Source organism: Nestor notabilis, unplaced genomic scaffold, assembly GCF_000696875.1.
Source record: "Nestor notabilis isolate BGI_N333 unplaced genomic scaffold, ASM69687v1 scaffold11435, whole genome shotgun sequence".
Lineage (NCBI taxonomy): Eukaryota > Metazoa > Chordata > Aves > Psittaciformes > Psittacidae > Nestor > Nestor notabilis.
Genome location: NW_009931019.1, coordinates 62,774 through 80,914, shown reverse-complemented (window position 1 = coordinate 80,914; position 18,141 = coordinate 62,774). Strand labels below are relative to the sequence as shown.

General features: G+C 38.2%; 1 protein-coding gene across 1 annotated transcript in view; it reads left to right on the top strand.

Moving 5' to 3' along the window:
- KLHL32 (kelch-like family member 32) overlaps nt 1-18,141 on the top strand; it is a gene marked incomplete at its 5' end in the record, with an annotated part of 40,715 nt that overhangs the window by 2,026 nt on the left and 20,548 nt on the right. The gene's annotated exons all lie outside the window — the stretch shown is intronic.

Below are 18,141 nucleotides of genomic sequence, written 5' to 3'. Positions count from 1 at the left end.
TAATGTTTGGTATTTCAAGGTAGAATGTAACTTGCTTGAAAGAAACCTGTGCTTTCTTTTTAGGAACTGGGTTATATTGGTCCAACCAAGAGGACTGCTGTGTATTTCAATCCCCGTTATTTATCTACTTATCTTTTGGATTATTCTAAGCAAATAATTTCATTTATATGCCATCTTTCTTTCAAAGCGTAAAATGTGTGTTCACCTGGTGAATTTGAAGCAGTTCAGTTCCGGAAGTGGGGCACTTCATGTTCTGTGGATGAATAATGTCATGCAGGAGCAAAATATTTATTCTTAAAAAACCCAAAAAAGTGAAGTTGAGCTCTTCAAACTACAAAGTCAGTATGTAGCTGTAACTTAACCCTTCAGTCTGGTAACTAGCATATTTGTTCTCAAAACTTTCAGGCTTCAGTTCATAGTGTATTTTACAAAGATTATATTTTCTGCAACTACTAATGTAAGGTTACCCTCTTTCCTGTCCTAGTCTCTGGAGGATGTCTGTACAACAGAACCTGCAGCACACTAACTATAATGGTGGGTTTAGTTTGGGTTTTTCAGGCACGATACTCTGGAATTCTAGCTCATATCCCTTTATCAAGGTTCTGATGTACAAGTTCGTATATGAGGCATGGCTGATTTGCCAGTTGGGGTTTATCCTAATTTCTCTGCAGAGTCACTGAGATCTCCTAGCTATATGCTTGGGTATACTTTTGCCAGGAAAGTTGCTGGAGAAAGCGATACAAGTATAACCTAGTGCCAGCTCAGTAATGAGCAAGCCTATCCAGAGTAATATGCTCTCTGTAAACTGATGAAACAATGTTTGGGAAGTAGGAGTTTTAAAAACTTGTGTCATTGCCTTGTCCTACAGGAAGAACTCAGACATAATTTTCTTAATTGTGTGCACTCCACTCAATGAACACTTCATGAAGCAGATATGACAAAGCTTCTGTTCCTGTTGCAGGAGAGATACTTGTAGGTAATACGCTACTTTCCGAGTGACAACAAACTCTCCACACTGTCCATTTAAGTGTTCTCATAATTGCCTCTCTAAAGGTTACTAATGCTGTTCCAAAAATTTTTTTAAACTACTTTCCTGCTGCAGGCGAAAAGTACATGTGTCTTTTTAATTCAGTCTGTACAACCAGGAATAAATGTGTATTTATAAATATTACAGGTCCTCAGAATGAATTAAAAGACACACATAAATATTTACCAATTTAGGCATTCAGAAGGCAATAAGAAACCGTTTTTTTGGCTTTATCTTTGTAAATAAGTAATTTCCCTCATAGCCAATCCAATAGAAGAAAATCAAATCAGACCAGCTATATTGCCTCAAGTGTAGTTAAGTTCATCATTTTTGCTACGGTTATAGTGGTAATGCAGTATACCATGGAAGAATCTAATATGCAGCCCAGGGTGAAGATTGGGTATGCCAGAGGATTAGTGTCAGGGTGCTTTATAGAAGTGAAACTTGATGGACAGGCTGGAGACAGATCTACAGAATCTCATTAAATTGCTGAATTGTTCATTACTGAGCACTCTCACTGTAATAAAGTGCTCATTGACTTTGACAAATCCCCATCCCATGTCTTAAGGAAGAACAGCAAAGCAAGTAGTGTTGGGGAAGCTGGAGGAAATTGGCACAAAGTGGGGCAGATAATAGAAAAGCTGATGGGGGGATCCTACCATTTGATTTGTCTGTTGTACCTGTGACTAGTGTGGCCTCCTGCACACACACGTGTGCATGTTATGGCGATATAAATTCAGTGTGTCCCCGAGGCACCTTTGCTAGTAGAGCTCCCATGGAGCCCTAAGCACAAATTAAAGCTTCCCTCAGAGAAGCTGGAAAGGGTGCCGCTGCCTGCAGAGCACAGGTATTTTTACTAGTTTAAATTCCTAGTGTCTACTGGGTGATTTGATCCTAATGCACGTAAAGATTAAGACAGTTATTTTAATGTATCAGAATATGTACACAGCGATGCTTGAATGTGATTTAAACTGAAGTGACTGCAGCTCATATCTGGTACATTCTGGATTTTTGTTAGACCAATTCACAGTTGCCCAATTTTAGTGAATAAGATGAAACGTAACCTTGCAAAACCCAAGCTCGAGAAAGTTAAACAGGAATATTAATGGCATATATACTAGGATGCAGATTAACACATCCTAGGATGTGTTAACTATACTAGGATGTGGATTAGAGTAGTACAATAATTCTTTTTGATTCTTCCAGAAAGAAAAATGTTACTTCCAAAAAGCAGGGTAAAGTGGATAAACTAAGTAGTTCATTCCTTTTCCTACCTTTTAAGATTCTTATGAAACTTTTTGGTGTCTTATTTTTAGCGAAGACAATAGACAATGTATATAATGATATATTTCTTAAAACAAAAGATCAACAAAAAGAAAGCCCACCAGAGAACCTCCATAGGCTGTGAAATTGGAGCAATTCACTAGCCCCCATCATTAGGGGCTTTTTTATCTAGGCTAAACCAGTAACAATGATTATTAGTAGACATAAGATTTGTTTTCACATTGAGTTTTTACATTTTACTAGCATGTGAGACTATGAAATATTGTTTTATATGTATGAAACATATGGTTTGTCAGCTGCATTAAAATGTGAGTAAACTTAAAGCAGGAAAACATGGAAGAAAGGATTATGTAAAAAAAAAAAAAAAAAAAAAAAAAGAAAACCAAAGACAAACCATGAAGAAGTTGGAGGAAAAAAGCAAATTCTTTTGTGTTTTTTCCTCTTTATCATGAGCTGTGCAGCATGTATTTTTTTTTGCCACAGGAGGCAGTCATGACAAAACCATAAATGTCTAGTTTATCATGAAGTGGAAAGTGAATCTTTTCTAATTGGCCATTACTAGAAAGGCTCATTGGCTCTACTTTAAGGAAGCAGATTAATTCCTTCCCTTGATAATTGAAAAAGTAACCAACCCTGTAAGAAAGAATGTGTTCTCAGAAATCTAGCAGTAGAGGGTTGTTGTTGGAACCTTAGCAAGTAGAAACCAAGCCAAAGATTTAAGTAAAAACCTGTTAGCCTTAGTTGTATTACTGTTATGCCTTATCATGTTTGTTATTAAAAACTTCAGTATCATGAGGCTTAAGTATTCATATTTCAAGGATCATACTAATAGTTACAGATAGGAATATCACCTGGATCATTTTGTCTCGCAGCTATACATTTGTCAAATGCTACTCTATTAAATATTCACTTGATCCACAGTGAGCTTTTGAATCATAATTGGCAAAAAAAGTCTTAACATGAGATCACTACAGACTAGTTTCTTCCTTCTCTGCTCCTGGTTATGTGTTTATAGGATTGATCAGTTTTAGTATTTGCTAATGCATCTCCTAAAATTAAGGTTTTTCTTGGTGTTGTATTGTTTATTTGGTTTGTTTTTACTTTGCTGTGTGACTCGGTTTCTTGGTAATTGACTGATAAGCAATCTAGGAAAAATTGGTTGATAAATCTGCATGAGTAGTTTATTCAGCTAGAAAGTATGCAACTATGCTGTGTCTTTTCCAGGGCTAAGCTCCCAAGATATTCCAGCCCTGTTCACTTCCTTGTGTGCAGCTTGTGAACTTAAACTGTGTTTATAAAGTAGATGTTCCACACATGAGAGAGTCGCACTAGTTATTCTTTTTGTTACTGTGGATGTGACATGCAGACTCAGGCTCTGATCTCTGTATAATAGAAGCATCTTTGCTTGAATAAATAGAAAAATAAGACAGGAAGACTAGTGTTACGTATCAATAGGAGTTGCTAAGGATCTATTTGATAAAAATAATAAATGTGTAAATTCAAGTTATTACAGTCCTGTTTATCCTTTAAGTGCCCCGTTTTCAACTGCTTTTGCTTACTTTGAGCTCCGTTTTGAATCTCTTGGTGGCATTTGTGGAGGACCAAAAGTATTCTCCAGCAGAAATCCCACAGGGTTCATTACTACAGGGTTAATTACTGTAGAAAATAGTGCAGCGTACACATTACAGCAGGCTGTTACGATGGAACAGTTCTCTGCTGAAGGCAGGCCCACAGACATGTTCCATACGTCTCCAGTGATGCCTGCAGTTTCCTATGCAGAACAGCAGTTTCTAAAGTGGGTTGTCGTGTTCCAGTACAAGCTTGCCATTCCTTCAGTGCAGTACTTGATCTTGTTGGGTTTTTTAGCTGTCAATCTATTGATTCTACAGAGCAATTTTTAATATGGAGAGAGTAAAATTCATGTTTCTCAGGGGTATGTGTGTGTTTTGATGAAATGTGGACTAAGTGCCTTGCTAAATGTGAGCTTAAGTTTTACTGCAAAACAAGTAATGACATAAAATAGTATGTGAAGTAAAAGCATCTCGGTAATCAACGATGTATTTAAACAGTATATTAGCCTTTCACTGTTCAAGAAATAAGCATAAATGCTCTCTTGGGCAATAACTGATATCCTGTCTGGTGGTCTAATGCCTGTCCCTAGTGAGTATTTACCCTAAGCAGAAAACCACTGTATTAAAATGTGGCTGTCAACCTCTCATCAGGAGAGGCATAGGAGGGAAAAAAGGAGTTTGATCATATGAAGGCCGAGGTGAATTGGTGAGGCTATATGGGAAAATTAGCATGTCGCCTGTGTATGTTTTGCTATGTTTTTACCCCTTTTTTAGTACCCTTTTTATGAGTATTCTACATAAAAGTGCCAGAGAGCCACCCTTGAATCTCAGTATCCGCTGTGCTGGATCAGTGGTGGTTACACTGTGTATCGTGACTAGCTGTGAGCTACATTACGTAGTTCTGCTCAAATAAAAAAGTGTGAAAACATAACCTATGATAGAATGTAGGTTTCCTTTTCCTAAGGCTAATCTTCATAATCACAGGTATCTCATCTGAATTGACTGTGTGCAATAGTAATATTCTTTACAGTCTTTCCGGACTGTTTGTGTGGGATTCATTTTTATAAACATAGGCATGTGGGGCATTTTTGTTAGGACATGAATTACATATATAGGCCATGCTGGCATCTGTGGCGCAGGATCTGTAAGAAGATCAGTGTGCACTGGAGTTGCAGACTAGACAGGGCTCACGCAGGCTATGGTGGATCAAGGCAGAGGATGTATGCAGCTGAACCTCATGCTCTGCTCCACTGATGTGCTCAGCTCACACACATTTTTCCTGATACAATTTCTGCATCATTTGTAATAGTAATGACATTTTGGCTTACAGTGAAAATGAATGCTGCCTCTGTTGGCACTGTCCCCTTGCTTTATGAAACACCTTCCTCCTTTGTCTTAATGAAATCTAATGGGCTCTTAATCTTGTCCTTTACAGTAAAGTTTTGGGAACTTTATATATGCTTTTGTTCTGAACTTTTGAAAGTTTCTGCCCATTATTTCTTGAATGTTAGCTAATCTTGTTACTGTTATTTATCAAGTATAGCAATATAGAAAGGGATTTTCTTTATTAAAACTAGGTTTATGTTAGGAGCAACTGTGTGTTCTTCTAATTTTCTTTTTGATACATGTCAGTTCCAATCAGAAAACTTGATTATTTTGCTGCTACTGCTTTGAGCAATAGAGAATTACTGGAGGACATTACTTTTGTCTCAGTGTCCTACAGTAATATTGCCTTGCCTTATTTGTCCCAGATTAACTTCAGAACTGCACAGAGCATCCCACTAGTGTTTAGGAAGGCTGCTGTGCCCACAGCTCTTGAATTTAGGTCACTTCTGCAGCTAAGCAATGGATGTATGTTTTGATTTAGAAAGCCAAAGAAGGGCACCAAGGTGTGCACACAGCAAGATCACTTCTGGGATACTGCATTCTGCATTTGAATTAGTCTGTTATGGTGAGGTCTGTGTTGACTGTTATGCTCTTTGTGGCACTGATCTATTGGAGATTAACTGAAGTATAATCGTATTAATACACAGTTATGTGGTTACATGAAAGTAAGTTTCTCAGGCTGTTGTGAAAGCCTTTCTTTATTGGAAATATACATTACTTCCATTTTCAGCTTAAAGAACAACATAAAGTCTAAAACCCACAGATACCATGATCAAATGAGGTGGTCTGTTGTTACTGTTTTAATGTCTTCCATTCAGAGAGCAGTGTCAGTAACCTCTACTCATTCAAAATCCAAGTAAAGCTGTTTAACACTGTTTCTGATGGATTTAAGCTTGTGAAAAATAATAGAAAATGAAAAGCTTTTTTGAGAATTCCCAGCTCTGTATTTCAACAAGCTTTCCTTTTGAAGCTGGTAGCATTACTCTATTTGTAACTATGGAGCCAAAGAAGATGGAGAAAGAAAACTGGATTCCAGGTACAATTTGTCCATCAATATGCTAAGATAGCTAGAATCCAGTTTTGGGTTGAGTACCTAAACTAAATGTGTAAAGTTAGATGAAGTAAATTTGCACTTGTAGGTCTAGATCTGCTTATAAACGGATTAGTTCTTCATGACTCCTGAGATATGACTAGCTGTTTTCCCTTGCTATCACTTCTGTCCTGAGAGCAGGACACCTGTGCATGTCCTTGCTTACTCCAACAGGGCAACTCTTGGCACCTTCCAGACGTGTGAGTGAGCTGCAGAGCTGGGGGTTTCATTGCCTTACGGCAAAGGGGTCCTTACATTCCTTTGATCACCTTGGACTCCTTCAAGTCAGAGAGAAACAGAAGAAATTACAACAAATACATTTGTCAGAAAGATCTTAAGAAGCCTTGCTGTGAAGTGGCTTCCAAGCTAGAGGTCTGTATGGGATAGTAATGACAGAAGGAAGGATCACAGTCTCTGAAGTGAGAATCTGTGCTGAAAAGCTTTCAAGCTGCTCCTTTAGGGTGGAGCCTGTTTTAACGTTTGTGTGAAACCATAGAGGTCTGAATTTCATGAGGTTCACCTTTTAGCAGCTGCAGTTGTTTCAGTTTGCTTCAGATGTTTTAGTTTAAATAATACATACATTTATTTTAATCTAGTAGTAGTAAAGCTCTGATGTTCCCAATTCATAAGATACATTTTGGATATTAAATGCATTTATAAATGTGGCTCTAAGTCTTTAAGTCACTTTTTAAAATTAATACCATTCTTAGGACAATTAGTTGATTTTGAAAAATTAACTTATCACTTAAAAATTAATCTGAGTCCTGTGTTAATCTGAAGCCCATCACGTGGGGATTAAATCAAAGTCAATAAAATTGACATAATTAAGAGAATGTTATTTGATTGAAAGGGAAAATATTCTATTCTCAGAAAAGCTGAGTGAGCTTCAGCTAGTACACTTGCTTGTTCTTTTTGTATTTAAAAAAGCAATGGGGAAAAAATACCCTTTTGTGAAAAATTAGCCAGAAGAAGTACCAACTCCTAAAATACATGTGTAACTTTGTTGTCATGCTGTCCTCTGAAGCACATTCTTCATAGGATTTGAGAAGGCAAAAGTAAATTGTCTGCTGACAGGAAAAGGCCTAAGTGTTCCCACAGTTAATATTAGTGGGCTCATCCATGTTAAAATGAGGTTCCAGCAGCAGTTCAAAGTTGAAGAATCAGTTTTACTAATGTGTAACGCAGGCTTCAGTGGCTAATGCTTGATAACTGCAGGGGTGAAGTGGCTGGGAGAGAGTAGGGGATACTCAGACAGCTTTTGTCTGTGAGAGCCAGAAGGGTAAGCAAACACTGTCCTTGTCAGAGGGCTTAGTTTGTTCCTTGAAACAGTAAACTAGAACAAAACAGAAATAAAGTTCTTGTGAAGGTTTTGGTGATACCACTTGTTTAAAAAAAAAAACAAAAAACCAAAAAACCTAACATAAACCCACCTGGTAATTTCACTTGGAAAAATTGACCTCAGTGATTTTATAGTAACTTGGCATGCTGAGAGTGTATGAATATATAAACCAGCTAAGGAGAGTATGTACTCTGATGCACATTTTTGTGTGTGACCTAAGGTATTAATGACATACAAGTCCTGTATAGCTGTTGTCAAGATTATTATAGAAAATGATACATTATTATGTGATTTGTTGGATTTGCCTGTTAAATCCATAGAAAATTATACCCTAACAATAGGGAAGAAAGGAATAGGAATCTTTCCATATTCAAGAAACATTTAGACTAATTTCTACATAGCTGAATTGCATTTTTATAGAATTTTGTCGATTTTGTGCCTATTTCGTTCTGTAACAATTTTTACTGATGAAAGCGTTTATATTCCTGTCTCCGCAGAGAGCCACTCCTAAAATATATTTCAGGGGGAAAAATAACAAGAGAGGAATAGCAATAAAAATTATGTGTATTGGATGGTGAAAGATTGTCATTTCCACTTATAATTATGTACCAGTGAGTTATTTTAATGCTAAATGTGGCTATGTAAAGTTTCAGTGCATTTGATGTCAGCCTGAATGTTTCCTCTAAAAATAAAAATGAGCAATTCTAGATTTTTAAATGATGGCTGCTGGGGAAGGAAGGGGAGGAGTGGCTCTTCTTCCATCTCCCATGTGCTCTGTCCTCACTCTGTCTGAGAAAAGAGAAATGCCATCACAAATTTTGATCTCCTTAAGTGGAAATCAAGTCACAGTTGGGAGCCCTAGTTAGAGAGCTGTGTTTATGAAGAGATAAGCTTCTGTTCATTGCAGCTTCAGAAAAACTTGGCAAAGATAAAGCACCTAGCAATGGTGGTTTGACCATTGTGACAAATGATGGAAGGTCCCAACTTGAGCATTTTGTGGTGCATTAGAAGATGCATGGCAAGAAGTTGTTACCTTGGAGCTTCTTGCCCTTTGACCCAATTATTAAAAAGAAGCAGATATACTAGGCTCCATAGGTTTTAGGAATGTTTATGATGGAGAGGCTTGCTTCCTGTTTCTAACTGTCTATGGCTGAATTGTTTGAAAGGAAAAAGTGAGGTTCTGTCTCTGAGTGCCATGTTTTGGTCTTATTGCTTTGCTTTGGATAGACTTTCACCCTCCACACTCTGTTTTGATGATCTTGTTAAAATAAAATTTACTTTGATTGCAGGAGTAAGTAGAGCCTTTCCAGTGTGATCAATTCCAGCTCATTTATTTCATTTGTGCACACTCCCAGGTGAGATAATCATTGCAGTGCATAGGAAAATAGAGTGGTTGTCAGTAGTGGGGTAGTTGTAAAGTATGTTGCAGTAGGGAACGCACAGAGCTCATAAAGGTTTTAAACACACAGTTGTACATATGGAGTGTCATTCCTAGGGATTGTGCTGGTCCTTGCTTGTTCCTTCCATCACAGCAGAAGAATGAGTTAGGTGTAAAAAGTACATTTGTAGATCTCCCTTTGTAGAGAAGCTCCAAATGACTGTAAAGGAAACTACTCCATAGTTTGAGAACCTGATCACGTAAGAATGTACTTCTCTTGAAGCATAGTACAGGATAGTTTGGTCTTTGCTGCCCCAATAAGATTAATTAAAAATGCAGCCCATATAGAGATGTACTTTTCAGCTGCAAAGGTATCTCAGATACTTTTGTCAGATGATATTTAGGGATCCATTTTGTCCTCAGTTTCAGATACTTGCATCTCACTAGGCTTCATTCTGTGGCACAGAGCACAGAAATCTCTACAGGATTTTGGTAGTTAAGTAAAGAGAATCTGTTGTGGACAGCTTGAGGGGACAAAAGATTTTGTTTGTCAGCTGTACCATTGCTGTCTTCTGTCATATCACTTAATTTTTCTCTCTCCTAGTTCCCATGTTGGGAAAATGGTTGAAATGTACACTTTTCCTGGAGAAGCTCAAGTTTTACTGCTTATAAATTGCTTTGAAATACTTGGAAGGAAAGTGCTATATAATTTTGAAGTTCAGATTCCCCAGAAGGTGTAAAATGGCAAACTTCCATGAGCTGTGATAATGTACAACAGCTGAGAGTTTACCTTCTGTCCCTACCTTACTTCACTTTGAGCTTCAGTAGATTAAAAGTTTAAGTTTTCCATTATAGTAACTCTTTGCTTTAATATAGTATGATTCATTACCATATATAATGGTATATATTAATGTAGTTCAGCTAGCCTTTTGTAAAGCTGATTTTTGATCATAGTTATGTTACTGCAAGTCTAAAAAGCTGAAATGTTTTAATTGAGGTTAGTCAATGTCTTCTAGGTAGATTTCTGTCTCATTTCCAGAAAATAGAAGAAATGGTAAAATGCACTGCATAAGGTGTGTAAAAGGAATTAATACAGTTTTGAAAAGTATACATTCTGTTCTTAACTTATGGTAAAACTGATTTTTTTTTCCTGTGTGTTTCATAGGAAACACCTACATAAAAAATGAAACTAATACTGTGTCTTTGACAACCTTTTTATAAAATAATGTCCCTTCTGGGAAGGTCAGTACCTTTATGTGGCACCAGGGAGGAAGGAAGCTTGCAGAAAAGTACTGGATTGAGAATGCAACGGACTATATTTGGTTGGTGGAGAGTTTGTCTTTGGGATGAAGAATTCCTCCCTTCCTCACAAGGATGTTGTGTGGAACCATTTATTAAAAATTTCTGAAGTGGAAATATATCTATTAAAACTGTCACTAATGGAGCTGTTTAATTATGACTAAGAAATCTGCCAAAGACATGTAGGTTCCTTGTACCTGTTGAAGACTGTACAGGACTATATCTTTGCCTAGCAGCCCTGTGAGGAAATCAGGCAACTGGTGATTGATGCTTTATGGCTTAAATGCTTTAAGAAGATGGATTTTACCAGCACTTAAGAAAAATTGAGAAGTATTTTTAATACATTTTGAATCATTTTAATGCCATTAATTTTGATAAATATTTGCTATTAATACAGCTGCATTATGTACCTCTATTTTAATCACAGTATAGTATCATGAAAGGCATCATTTGTGCTGCTACACAGACTTTGGCCAACAGCTCTGCTTGCTGCAGGTTACTCAGTGCTGGAAGATCAATGGAATGTGGCTTACAGACTGCAGGGCTGGTGTTCTGAAAGTTCCAAATTGTTGTCTTATCACGTGGATCCCAAAACAGCAAAACTCCCAACCAAGAGGTATAGCACTGCTTCTTTACCAGACTAAGAACTTCCTAAAGTAGTACTCTGGACAAATCCACTGCAACTTCTGCAGAGACTAAAAAGAGGTCAGGGGACATACACTTTCACTCTTCATATCTAACGGACCTTTGGGTTCTCTGATCTTCCTTTTGGGCTGTGTATTTCCTGAAGTCATAACTCATTTATACTTGACTTCCCTCTCTGTTACCTGAGCCTACTGTCTGATCCCTCTGTCCTCCAAACCCTGTCCATCTGTGAAGCTGTGGGTCCGTGACAGGATATCAGTGATTGTGGTTGGGTCTGGAAGGATGCATATTTTGTCTTTCATTGCTTTTTTTCAGAGCTACAAAGAGGTTCTTTTGATTTACTGCACTTTCCATACAGTGTCATCGTTGAGGATGGGAAGCCATGTGGCTGGAGTTGGGTGAGGCTGGGAGAAGTGAACTGTAGGTGAGGAAATGCAGGAAACTTGAATCTTCCATTCTTTCCAAATGTCTCAGCAGCTCCCAACTTTTTTTCTCCTTCCCCCTCATTAATTTGTGAGGCACTCTGATTCTGTGCTGATGAGTATGGTAAGAAACACCTAGTGAGATTGATTAATTTCCCATCCTTTAAAAAGTGGGAATGAACAGCCCACCAGAAAACTAAATATTGATGCTGTCAGTGGCATGATAATTGGTCTCTGCTTTCATCTCCAAACAATCCCTTGCTTGGATTCCATTATTCATTCTAAGAGAAAAAGGGTTATTAAAGCACTGTTCTTTAATTCTTTTCTTGTGTGTGTGTGTGAGAGAGAGAGAAAGAAGAGAGCAGTAACATAATAAATACATTGGCTAAGAGAAAACATTTGCAAGAGATCCTTGCCCAATTTTTTTTAATCTTCTCTTATCATGAAGAACGTGAGCTGTGACAAATTGTTCTGCTAATCAAACAGCACTGAAAGGTTAGGTCATTGGAAGTCTTTAGTCATTCTGTGTTTTTCAAGAGTGAATTTGTTAAAATTATGCCAAACACCCACTTAAAGCCTGGGCTGAAAACCCTACCTGTGTTTTATAACTCTGCACTGTCAGAACTCATAATAAGTCAAACATTCTTTCAGAGGTACTCATAAGGGAGAAAAAACCCTGTAAATTTAAGTGTAATTTCAGATTGTAAATGAAAAAGAGAGGCACGACTGTTCATTTGCACCAATCATGCCTTCCTTTCATCTGCTCTGATTAGGCCTGGTGCGGTTTCATCAAACTACTCCATCACTGAGCTGTCACTCCAGTCGTCTGTTGATTGAAAACAATCAGGGCTCTGATGGCACAATTATTCTGACCCTTTAACTAGAGGCTGCTGTGATAATGAAAGGTTGATTATGATAGTTTGTGCCTCTTTCAGTTTGCCAAGAAGGTTAATTTGGGCATCAGACGGATGTTTAATGGGCGCTTGCTGGCTACACTGAGGTAAATGAGAACGTGCAGTCTTTGATATTGCACGGATATAGTTTGGCTGTCAATCATTGTCATTTTGAGTTTGTGCCTCACAGTCTGGAAATCACATTTTATTTTTTCCTTGGGATTTAATTTATTCTGTGCCCTGAGGAAGTTCTTTCACTCTGTGACCTTCACAGTAGCTTTCTCTGTCTTTTTTCCCTTCCCTCAAATGGAGCCCAAAGGCACAATACATCTAGAGGAACATTTTCCTTTCATTTTTCACATTTAAAAAAAAAAAAAAAAGGAAATTTAAAAGTGCCTGTTTATCAACTCACCCCAAACAGAGCAAATGTTTTAATTCTGATTGTAAAATCAGAATGTGCAAATGAAAGCATGCGTGCTTGCTAACTCAGTGCCACACAGGGGGCTGCTTATGTAGACAACCATTTGTAAAACTGACAAACAGGTAATTTTAAAATGTCTCTGTGTAAAGAGGGTGGGGGGTGGCAGAGCTTTATTTTCACAGGCTGCACACGTATGCCTCAGCTCGGTGCCTTGTAAATATGGTCTCAGTCACTGTACTACAACTTTTTGAATTGGAAAGTCTCTCTTCAGGGTTCAGGGGCAAAAGGTATTTCATTGCTGATTCAGAGATTATTAATATTTACTGTGTTCAGATTGAGAGAATCCTATGCATAATTTTGTAGTTGTTTGGCTCAAGGTGCAAAAGAAATGCAAATACCTCATAACTTTGATTGTTCTACATGCAGCTCATTAGAGTCTTATTTTTATGCACATTTTTAATTCAAAATAAAAAGAAGAAAAAGATTTCTATCTTTAAAGCTCTCCTGCATCTGGGCTTGAGCCACTTATTTTTCCATGCTGCCCACAACTGTACCTGATTGATTCAGTTGCAAAGAGAGTCTGGAGACTCTGCTATGTGGTTACTAACTAACTTCTAAAAATGTTCATGTGCAACTGATGGCTTTGAAAAAGTGTGTGTGTGTGTGTGTAGTTGGTTTAGTGGGTTTTTTTTTTTTTTTTTTGACTCAGCAACAATTCTTCACCCATATGTTTTTATTCTTAAATGGGTGATACAGACCAACTGGGTTCACTTTACTTAAGATGCTTAAATAACCATCCTAAACCCTCCAGGTTTTGTCTCTGTAGTCTCTGAAGAGAGAGAGGAGGACTAAGACTCTTTAGAAATCCAAATTCAGGCCCTTCGGAAATCCACGTTTATTTTGAAAAAGTGGAATTTCCTCCATAGCCTTCAGTGGGCTTTGGTTTAGAGCTTTAGTGAATGTCCTGGTTTATCCATATATTCTGCTCCTGGACTTGAGATTTGAAGAGCCGAGTCGTACTGACGGTAGCCAGCTGAAGGTGACAGCAGTTTTGTTGCAAGAGGTTCCAGTCTGGAACACCTGAGGCTTGCTGAGTTAGATAAAATACAGCTAAGGTACAAATCGTGTGCAAGTTTAGCTCCAAAATACATATTTCTAGTGTTCATATACTGAACTAGTTAAGTCCAGGTTTTGCTTTTTGAAGTTCTTTAGTGCCCTAAAGTGATTGCTGTAGCTATTGTGTTGCTTTCATGACTCTCTGATTGGTCAATAGGAGCAGCTCTGTAGCATTTTCCAGTATGCTAACGATACAAAGATATTAATCTGAATTTTTTTTGGGGGGGTGGGGGGCTGAAACGCTTTTGCTTATGTTAAGCACAGAAGGACTGCTTGGGTGAGATTTATGTTGAAAAATGTTCTTTCTCTTTCCGTGGTATATATATCATCATCAGATCATCACACAGAAATCTGATACTACGTGTTGAATATATCTGATCTCAGTCCGGGAAAATACATCCCTCCGCTTGTGTTTCCATATTTAGAATTGTCATTTCTCCTAAAATGAGAATCTTCACTATGTTACTGTATTTAATATTTCAATTTGTTTTAATGAGACAGTGTGAATTTGTGTCATGGGTTCAGCTACAGCAGTCATTTTTTCTCCTCCTTAGTAGCTGGTGCAGTGCTGTGTTTTGGCTTTAGTTTAAGAACAACGCTGATAACACCGATGTTTTTAGTTGTTGCTCAGTAACGTTTACTCTGACCAAGGACTTTCTCAGTCTCATGCTTTGCCAGAGAGGAGGGGAAGCCAGGAGGAAGCAGAGGCAGGACACCTGACCCAAACTGGCCAAAGGGCTATTCCATACCACAGCACATCATGCCCAGTATATAAACTGGGGGGAGTTACCTGGAAGGCCCAGATCGCTGCTCGGGTCGGGCTGGGTATCGGTCAGCGGGTGGTGAGGAATTGTATCCTCTTCCCTTGTTATTTCCGTTATCGTTATTATTGGTAGTAGTAGTGGTTTGTATTATACCTTAGTTATGGAACTGCTCTTATCTCAACCCGTGGGAGTTACATTCCTACGATTCTCCTCCCCATCCCTCCAGGAGCGGGAGGAGAAAGAGGATGGGGGGAGTGAGCAAGCGGCTGCGTGGTTCTGGGTTGCCGGCTGGGATTGAACCATGACAATTTGTTGTTTTGAAACCTTATAAAATTTAATGTTTCCTTTTATTTGTTGTTGCTAAAAACCCCCAAACTTAAAACCCCTGATTTTTTCCCATAATTTTTTCCCCTACTGTCAGTTTTTGGCTTCATCTCAGTTATTAGGGACCTTTGATGGTATAAACTAGTGTAATTCCTTTGCAGTCTGTGGGGCTACAACATGAATACATCAATGAAAGAGCAGACCAAGATAATTTTGGTGGAGTTCCCATGGCCCCTGCCTCTCACAGACCTCATAGGAGCATTTTCTCTCAGAGCACCGTGGACAGAAACTTTCCCTGTCACTGAGTTTATGACTTAAAGCAGTTTCCAAGTGAACCTGAGTCTAAATGAGTATGTCGAGCTTTTTGTACTCATAAAGTAGCTTGACTTTTCTGGTTAGCAAACTTGCTGTGATGTCAAGTGAAGATCTGGTACATTTCCTGGCAAAGTGGCATGAGAAGGATTGCAGAGGGATGCTGAACAGGCAAGGCACAGGCATGCTGGGCTTTCATGGTACCTGAGGATAGCTAGCAGCCCAAAAGATCAGGTAACTACTTACTGCACTACTTATCTTCAAAAGGAGTGAAACTCTTAATTCAGCTTTAATCTATGTCCTCTCTGGCTGTGGCATGTGTGTGGTACATGCACTATTAACAGCGGGGAGGAAGGCCTGCATTCCGAGGCTGTGTGAATTGGACTGTTGAAGTACCCTGCTGGAAGCAGAAGCAGCTGTTGGAAATGCAATGAAATCACAATCCAAGATGCAGGTGTGCTTAGAAGTATGCTCCAACTGTGCCACAATATATTTTTCCCATCTGTTTTCTGCTGTTTTGAGAATGTAGTCCATTGCTAAATCAAGTAATGTAATGTAATGTAACCTTGGAGAAGAAAAATCCCTTGGGTTAAGGCTTTAGAATAAGAGAATTAATCTGATTTGAAAATCCTGTCCTTCTGAGGGTCTACTTTTGTCATTTACTTAGTTTAGAAGATGAATATGGCAAAATATATTATTTATTAAAGTTGATATAAGCACTAGGCTGTAGCTTCCTATTCTCTCACACTCTCATACATTAAAATTAATAGAAAAGAAGCTTCTAACAGTTTAAACAGAATTTTCCTATATGGCAGTAGGAGTAGGAGTCGTTCCTTGTTTTTGTAAATTATTTAGCAGAGATACAAATATTTTAAACGTCAGAATTGTGGATGGTCTCTGTTGGTTTGTTGGTTTTGGTTTTGTTGGGGTTTTTTTTTTTGCTTGCTTGTTTGTGTTTTAAACACAGTTGTAATTTCAAGTGCTATTGGTATCTCCTTAGAGAAGCCTGAATGTCTTTCCTTTCAGTGTCATAAAGTGTATAATGGCTTTGAGTTTATTTTGCCAATACTGATTGTAGTTGCTAATCACTACTGCCAGAGAGGCTAAAAAGTAGGTGCTATAATTAGTGTGTAGATGGGGTGAATATGTAGACACCAGGTTTCTAAGTCTAGATTAAAAAAAACCCGAGTAAAGGTGGTAGAACCTGTGTTGATAAATATACAGATGTTTGCTGATATATTACATGGAAGTTTGAAAATCTTCATTATGTTCATGAGAATTACATTTCCCTCCTTTATACTGAAGGAAATTTAGAATTGTATTACAGTCTGTCAGTGACTATTTCTACCACAAGCAAAAGACTCGTTTGAGAACTTAATTTTCTTTCTTTTGAACTTCTCCAGCCTTCCAGTAGCTGCCAAACCATCCAATGACTGGAATATCACCCACACAGATAACTGGATTTTCTTCCATGCCTCCATAGTGTAAACCACCACATTCTGCTAGGGAGCACTGTAACAGTGTGTGCTGCATAACAAATGCAGAATCCTAAGGTTCATTTTGAGTGTCCCTAAAACTATATGACCTGTTCCATAGCGTTGTTTCATAATTTAGGAGTTGGTCATGTATTCTATGAATATACATAAAAATACCTACATTTGTAGCTTAAATTCCTAGCCATTATTTTTAAGGAATTTCCCGAAATGAATTTAAGTAATTTAAAATCAAGTAACAGTCATTGTTATCAATAGCAAGACAAGGAGATGAAAACATTATAGCTTTTAGCTCTCAAGGCCTTATATCTGCCCTGTAGTGCCATGGGTTAGGTGTGGGTCACACAGGATACTGTAGTGAAACTTTGTGCAAACAGGAGCATGAGCTGATTTGGACAGGAGCTTCTAAACTCGTTGTCATTCCCAGACCTCGGACGCCTCCCTAAGATCCAGTAGAACTTCCCTACCAATTCCTCGGACGCCTCCCTAAGATCCAGTAGAACTTCCCTACCAATTAACAAATGCTGACAGACCATCCAGGTGATACAGTGATGTGCAGGTTTCTTAGCCCTGCTTTCTAAATCAACATAGTAAAATGCTGTACTCCACTGCAGGCTGATCTTGGATGGGGAGTCTGGTAAAAGCCAGTAGCAACCTACACCAAAGACAGCCTGGAATTCACCTTACCCTCCCTTTTGCAGTTGCTTATCAGAAGGGAAAGGTGTAACCGGTGTAGACCAAAGGTACCTGTAGGTGCAGCATGTAGAGGATTGTAATAATTGTAATTTTAAGTTGCAATAAATTTAATTTTGAAAGATTCAAAAGTTTTCGTAAAGATGCAGGATAGATGGATGAGTGGGGATGAAATAATGTAGGAAAGGATGGAGAAAGTTGTGGTTCAAGACTGGGAATAGATTGTACATCTTCTATGAGTGCCATCAGAATCACTTTGCACCATCGCTGTGGTGGTTTAGAAATTCTTTGATTTTAGAGGAACATTAAGCATTATTGGTTTCAGTGAAGCAATTTTACAGCTCCAGGAATATTCTCAGTGCAGACCAAACTCAGTATGAACCAAATTGCTTTTGCCAAAATTCATGGAGAAGAGAAAACGTAATGCATCATCCATACCTTCTACTGCAGATCTTCACACACTCCGTATGCAGAAATGAATGCAGATACTGTGTGTTTTTATGTAGTGTTGCTTGTGTGTTTATATACTATGTATTGGGGGGCAGGAGGGAGGACAATAAAGGAAAGAAGGAGGATGAATTTGTAAGATATTAACAGGCATTAAGGTTGAATTTCCTTCAAAAGCCTTTCTTCCTTCCTTGATAAACTTCCTTCAAAGTTTATCAAGACCTGGTTTATAGAATC